This window comes from Halichoerus grypus, chromosome 7 (assembly GCF_964656455.1).
Source record: "Halichoerus grypus chromosome 7, mHalGry1.hap1.1, whole genome shotgun sequence".
In the NCBI taxonomy this organism is placed as follows: domain Eukaryota; kingdom Metazoa; phylum Chordata; class Mammalia; order Carnivora; family Phocidae; genus Halichoerus; species Halichoerus grypus.
Window position 1 is genome coordinate 115,392,562 of NC_135718.1, and position 7,765 is coordinate 115,400,326.

Below are 7,765 nucleotides of genomic sequence, written 5' to 3' on the forward strand. Positions count from 1 at the left end.
CATGTGATTTGAAAGTTATGGTCATTATTGGAGCTTTACCATAAGCATCTTTAGTTATTTTAATAAGTATCCTTTCACAGTTCCTTCATCTGAGAGATTTGGGGCCAAAGTATAGTGCTTATCAGACTGATAATAATAATCACCTTCCATGTTGAACTCATCACCTAATGTTTATTATGCACCAACTGTGATCAATTTTTCAAATATGCATTAATTGGCCTTACACTAAAGGATTGAACAGGAAAAGCTATCTAGCCTCATCTTTATTCACTTATCCTTGAAATAGTCTTGTCATGCTCCTCCCTGGAAAGAACTTAATGGTTTGTTCACCAGTAGTTATTGGGAGTTTGTGGCTTTTTATTTCTTACTACTTTTACTTTTATATATAAATTCTTCAAAACCTTCTTTCCTTTGTTTTGTTATATCACTTTTCTTGGCACAATTATAAATGTCATTATCTCACATTTTCTACTGTCTCTTCTTTGGGGACTCATGTACTGAAGTCACTTCTGAAGGTGTGTCCCTTCCTCCTTAATAGGAAGCCTCCAGGCCCCCAAAACTAGATGGGGATATTCATAAGGTGCGTGCTAGCTTATACTCAAGACAGAATCTTCCTTTCTGATATTCTTCCTACATGGTCTTAGAAGGAACGAACATGAGTTTGCAGTAGAACACTGAGGTTAAAAACCAGATGGGAAAGCTCCCGGGAGCTGCCCCTCATCACATTCATTTGCCTCGTGGTGGAAGTCAGTGCCCTCCGTGTGGGTGTCTCTTATCGGTAGGGAAATGCCCCCGGAAGCCAGAACTCCTGCCCGCGGTGGCTGAAGCCGGGGCTCCATGAGAGCGCTTGGACTGGAGTGGGGCCTCTGCCGGGGCCGCCCTAGGCGGCAGCAACAAATTCATCCTCCACACTGCAGCCTGGATTTATTTTTCCTCTCACTTGTGTAGCAATCCTGGTTTCCATTTTCATATTTAGAAGGTAAGTTCAGTTGATGGACACTCTGTGAAATAAAAAGCTCTTTTAAAGTACGTGCACACGTACACACACGGGATCGAGAGCAGCACCGCCGGTGCCCGTGGCTTTCACGGAGTACATTTGTAGAGCCCGGAGCTTAGTCCTGGATATGTTTATAGCACTTTAGCTCCGTTTGTGAGTTTGGAACCCTTCCAAAAAAGAAGAGAAAGACATATATTATTGTTTATAATCTGCTTTATTCCGCCAAACCTTAACTGAACAGACTTGTGGATTGCTGTTTAAATCCCTCAGTGCCTTTAACTACCGATACAGAAAGTGGTTAATGCGCATTCTAAACGAAGCTTGGCATCCACTCCAGGAAATCACTTTAATTGAGAAGCATTAAATGTTAAAATGATTCTAAAAAAATAATAAGGCCAGCGCACATATTGAGTATAAAAGTCCTGGCCCATCAGTAATATAGGTTCCTGGTTATCATATCCCTCTAGCCTGGGTGAGCTTAAGCCGTGCAGTTGACAGGTGTCGAAAAAGTGACTTTCAATTCCCCAGGTCATGATCTGCAGGCAGCCGCCCACGAGCTGGCCATCAGGCAGCCAACCTTCAAGGGCTCCCACTTGAGAGGAGGGGAGGGAGCTGTCAACTTTATAGATGTTTGTTTTTCTGGAATAATAAGCTGGTCCCAGGTGACTAAAATATGAGATTTAACCCCAAAGTCCTTGCCTGGGCTTTCCATTGCTATGCTGAAGCCATCTGTTGAAACCTATTTACCATTTTAATGACCTTTTTAAAAAAACTGCTTATTTCCAGCTCTAAGTGTGTGCCAAGACCCCTTTTTTGGGTCTGTATTTTATCTTCCAGGAAGTTATTCCCAGCCTTTCCAAAATCCCCAAACCCCTCCCAGCCAACCCGAGATCCTGGTGCAGGGTTGGCAAGCAAATGAGAGAAAGACAAACCTTAAAAACAAAAACAGAACTTTCCCTAGCTCTAGACAGCCCAGCCTCTGTCAGTCTTGAAAATTCCGACCAGTTCAGTGGTCTGCCGAACAGCCTGAAGAACGAATAACTCACGTGGGCACCTTTTTCTCCTGGGAGCCCCCTCATGAAAGGAAGAACATGTATCCTGTCAGGGGTGTCCTGTGTCTTGTACATTTAATTACAGAATAACATACCAGGGGGCGCCTGGGTGGCTCAGTTGGTTAAGCGACTGCCTTCAGCTCAGGTCATGATCCTGGAGTCCCTGGATCGAGTCCCACATCGGGCTCCCTGCTCTGCAGGGAGTCTGCTTCTCCCTCTGACCCTCCCCCCTCTCATGTGCTCTCTCTCATTCTCTCTCTCTCAAATAAATAAATAAAATCTTTAAAAAAAAAAAAAAGAATAACATACCAGTTAATAGCATACCAAAGTCCAGTGTTTGTGCTCAGCGGGGGAGATGGCCAAAGGAAAAATCACCAAAGGAAAGGGTTCTAAAGGAAGATCCCGAAATCACATTAGACAAAAATGAGAGAAGAAAATGAATGCAGAAGTCACCCAGGGACGAGTGTTGCATGCAAAAGCCCACACCCACTTTCTCCATAGGGATGCCACCCACTCTCCTCAGGCAGCAGTGCATCATCTAGAAGATTTCTGTTTAATAGTTTGGATGGCTTATTTTTATTACGTTTTAGAAATAGAATAAAAAAATTTCCCTTTTCCTACTGACTTGGCCCCATTTTAGAAACTTTGGGTTTTTTCTCCAGCGGCAGTGGCTGCTGCCTACTTCCCCGAGGCAGCACCACACGCACAGCCGAGCAAGCACGCCGCCCGAGCGCCTCCGCTCACCACCCCGTGCACAGGGCAGGGGACATTATGAAGAACGCACCAGGAGTTCCCAATGACAAAACTGGAATGGCATTCTTGTAGGGAGGTGTGGCTAAGGGACGCAACACTTTGCCTTTTAGACTGTAAAGGACGGTTTCGAAACTATGACTCAAATGGCAAATCTAAGGAAATACATTCAGAGAGGTCAAGGATCACCTCTCGTGATTTTACTTCTAGTTTGGCAAATCAGTTAAAATTTACAACACAATGATTAGCCTTTGAGCTCTTACTATCCTTTTCTGATTTTAGCTGAGTCGAATCCTAGGCCCAAGGAGAAAGAAAGAAAAGCAGTGAAAAACACTTGAGTGTTGAGCCTTCATTCGTCCTCCTGAGTTTCTGTCTTATTTTATTCTTTCCGGCCAGTGATTTCTTTCCTATATTCTTCTTTAAGCAGCTGTGTTTTTGAAAAGCCACCGTCAGAAAATCATACTGCTCAGGGGCTGGTTTCTAGTGACCAAACCAAAAAAAGAAAGGGGGGGAGAGCGAGACAGAGACAGATCAGATCCTCTGCTTCCTTTGTGAGCTGAGAACACATCTCATAATTCCAGAAAGTTACTAGATTGGCATTGTGGTGGCAGCTGTACCAGAGTACAGAGTGGAAATGGTCCTGTGATTGTCGGTCTGATATACTCAAAACAATTGCTAGCATCCTGAAAGCAAGAAGTCCACGTAGACAGGCTGGTGACAAGGGGTTTGAGGACAGAAGGCTCGAGACGCGGGGTGCAGTGCATACACGAGCAGAATTCTCGGGCCCGACATTAGTGCCTCAGGAATACTCAGATGAGTAATTGAAGCGCAGCAGGGCCCTTCCTAGCCACTTTGTGAATTTCCCTCTCAAGCACCCAAGGGACTGGGCTAGGGAAGGAAGCAGGTCCTCGTGTCCAGAACCTCCTGCCTTCCTCCACCAACACCCCCACTCCCACGTGATGCTCTCATCTTCACCCGTCCTGGCCGCCTTTCTCGGCCTAACGAAGTATTTACCAGAATTCCCTCTCCTGAGAGCAGAGATTCGGGTCTTCACTAAAAGACCTTCAAGCCCCCCAAGAATCTCGCTGGATGTCTGCCTGGGTGGTGGTGTCTTTCCTGTGTAACGGCATAGACCGTGGGACACGGCACGCGTCCAGGGGTTAGGTAGAGTCAGGACAAGCTGGTGGCAGCATTGGACTGCGGACTCAGGGGTCCAGAACCCAGCCCCCCTCCCTTGTACCCAAGTGAGTTGTTCTTGTGGGCAGTGCTCCTCACAAACTAGGATGACCGAGAAGCCGGCACTACACTGTCTAAGGAGGCTCAAGATATTTCACCAAGTGCTCCAGGATAGCGAGCAGCTAGCGTGATGAGTGAGTTTTCTCTGCCCGTTCTCCCTTGGCAGACTCCATCAGCACTGTCCAGTGGAACTCTCTGCGGCCACTGAAGTGCTCTGTGTCCGTGTGTCCAAATACAGTCGCTGCTAGCCACGTGTAGCTACCGAGCACTTGAAACAGAGCCGGCATGAGGAAGGAAACTTGCAGTTTTATTGAATATCAGTCAATTTAAATGTAAATAGCCACGTGTGACTCGTAGCTGCCATATGGGACAGTGCACCTCTGGATCTTCTCTTCAAATAAAACCAGTCACTAATGGAAAAAGCACTCTAGTTTTTCCTAGATGGAAGGCCAGCTCTAAAGAGATAGGAGGACTTCAATATTCTTTTAAATCTTTTTTAAAAATATTTTATTTATTTATTTGAGAGAGACAGAAATAGTGAGAGAGAGCATGAGCAGGAAGGAGAGGGAGAAGCAGACTCCCCGCAGAGCAGGGAGCCCGATGCAGGGCTCGATTCCGGGACCCTGGGATCATGACCTGAACTGAAGGCAGACGCTTAACCCACTGAGCCACCCAGGCGCCCCTGGACTTTAATATTTTTTGATGAAAGAAGCAGTGTTGCTTTTTCCATTCCAGCTAACCTTCAGATCCTGCACATTAATAAAGCCTCTTGCAGAGAAGAAATCTGAATGAGGACTTTTCTACAAAAGCTCGTCAAGGAGCCCTGATAATTCTGATGAGGTGTTTGTATCCCTCTGTCCACCTCTCGCCCAAATATAGATGTTTGCACATACTTTAGGGAGAAAATGTTTAAGTGGGAAGGACTTTTAAAATGCAACAGGACAAACATTAACTAAGATTATGTGGTCAGTGGGTTTTCTCTGCCCATCCCCTAAGCCTAGGAGCAGAGGATTGGGCCCCGGAAAATTGCTGTCAGAAAAACCAGAGCACTTCCTCTAATCGAACCTTTATTGAGCACTTCTGGTATTCATGGCTGTAAGTCGTTCTGGCATTCAGAGTTGTAGTTTGGGTTTCCTTCCGGTGGTAAAAGGACCCCACATCGCCTTAGCTTTTTGTCCTAATTATATCAAGAGAAAAAAACATCCAGAGAACCAAAATGAAAAGCAAGACACATCCGCTTCTAAAGAATTTCCATATTTATTTGACATAATTTTACCATACACATCTCATGCCAACACACAGGAACCATATACAAACAAACGCACCAGCTTCTGTGTTCCAAAGTCACATGGCAATAAATAAGGATGGGTGGGTCCTTTTTTTTTTCGTCTTTTTTTTCTTTTTTTCTTTTTCCCCCAGGAAGTGAGACTTCATTTCTTTTTAACTGTACAAAATTTACACTGCCAAGGGTGAGGGCAACCGTCCAGAGCCTAGGGGACCTGGGGCTTTGAGGTCTGAACGCAAGTTCAGAGCAGCTTCTGGGAGCCTGCAGCCCTGAACGCATGTGGGGAGGTACAAATGATTCTTGCCTCTAGGTGGGCAGCAGACCAGAGTGGGGATGTCCTTCTCTGTCCGCCTGTGCTCTGCCTCCCCAAGGAAAGGAATGCTTGGCACCCCTCCCAAACCTGCAGCCGCCTCCTCACCAGAGCTAGCAGCGAGAAACTGTGCTTTCCGTGGGGCCCTACCAAGCGGTGTGTGGGTGGGATGGCTTTGCCGTGCTCTCTCTTTTTGGCTCCAGTCACCATGTGAGCTCGGTTAGAGCAGCTGCTGCAGAAAGGGCCAACTGACCAAGTCCAAGAAAGAGAGAGCCAGTGATGTGCTTTTTTATTTAGCTTTCAGCATGCCCAGAGCCCGTCAGCAGCAGCCAATAAAACAAAACTCATTTCCGCTTAATTGAATTTTTCTTCATCTCACGGTTTCCAATTTTTAAAGTGCAGTGTTTAAAAATGAGCCTCCTCAGGCCTTCCAGCCCCTGCTGGCTGGGGAGGTCTGGTCATTATTTCGGAGGTTATAACCGAGTTGTCAGTCGGGGGGGGCGGGGGGGGTCACCTGGAAGCGTGGGGGCCGGGCGCGCGCCGGCAGAGGGCGCGTCTGCTCAGCGGAGGCCCGAGAGCCCCCCCTGCGAGGAGACAGGTGTCTCCCAATAACCAGCTCAAGCCGCAGAGGCATCAGTGCCTTTTGTTCTACGGACTTCTTACACTTTTTGCAACGGGAGCTTCATTATGAAGGTCTAATGGCCCCAGTGATCTTACTAGATTTCGTGTTTTACGCTGGCAAAAAAACAAAAACAAAAAGACCGAGTTTTAAAGACACTCCAAAAGGCTTGCCTTAGGTCTTGTTCTCTTTCCCTGATGTTTCACTGTGCTCGTTCACTGGAGTAATGTTGTGGGTACTTATATTATAGTCATAACTCCCAGATGGGGCAGGAAAGAGAAAGCACGATGGAGAGGAGTTGGCCTCGAGCTGCACCCAAGTCCCTGCAAGGAGCCAGGCTCCCCAGCATGTGATTTACCCAGAGGGCCGGCTTAGCCCTTGGATTTGGTGTTTCCTCTATGCTTTTCTCACGTCTCGGCGAATGTAGATTCTTCCATAGCCGCTCAGGTCCCATTTTTGCTCATACCAATTACCCCTGGAAACCTGGGGGGGTGGGGGCGGGGATTTGTTTTTCTTTCTGTCTTTAATTTGCTCCTGGATTCCGAAGCCTCCTACCCTCAGGTCTACCAGCCAGGCGCTGCAGATAATGCCTGCTAGTTCTTTGCCTTCTTAGAGCCAAAGACAGACCCAAATATTGTAAATGCCCCTAGAAGTTCTCGCCTCATTTTAAAAATTCATCCATATCGATTTAGTAAGGAGGAAACCGCTCCATGTAGCACCTTATAGCTCAGTAATAGGCTATTACTATAACATTAGAGTATCACCATAATGAGCACTAGAGGAGTGCCTTTAAGAAAACCTCAAGGGGATGTTCTGTTCTTCTCCCTCTCTGAGCCACAGAAGAGCCAGGGAATCGTCTTGGCATGCGGTGGCTCCCCGGTGGCCCTGGCCCGTCCATACGCTAACCTCACGTGCAAGGAGACCCACTTCAAATCTGAGGCCTCAGGGGGCTGTACTTCTAAATGAGGCACCAGCGTTTGCTGCTTCCTGGGGAGGTGGCTGTCGGGAACTTTGTTCAGGCTCCCCTGGCTTTCTGGCCAGCGCTCTCACAAGGGCTCTTCAAGCCAGCCACCCCCACCAAAACCCAAGAGGCTGCTCCCCCCATCGACTGCGCCGCTCACTGAGGGCCGCAGGAGACTTGTGTTATTAGCGGGAGTGAGGACAGCTTCCCCGTCTCCCACCCCTGAATCGGGAGTGAGCATGAAGATGTCACATACAAAACCAAAAACAGGTCAACTTCAGTTGATCTTAAGAAACCAGTGCCACACAGAGAGAGGGCCTGTCTCTCTAGGGAGTCCCCCCTCCCTGCACTGTATGCACCAGAGATGTGAGGTGCCGCTGAGGTCTTGTGAGTCACTAGGCCACAGTCAAGCCGAGATAGTGGTCTGCGTGGGACAGTTTGTCACTGGTCCCCAGCCCGACACCGTCTTTCTCCTGCATCCTGGGAGCAGCCTGCGGAGACTAGTGTGTGGAAGAAGCTGTCCTCCAAAAGGACAGTTGGGTCTTCCTTTCCTTC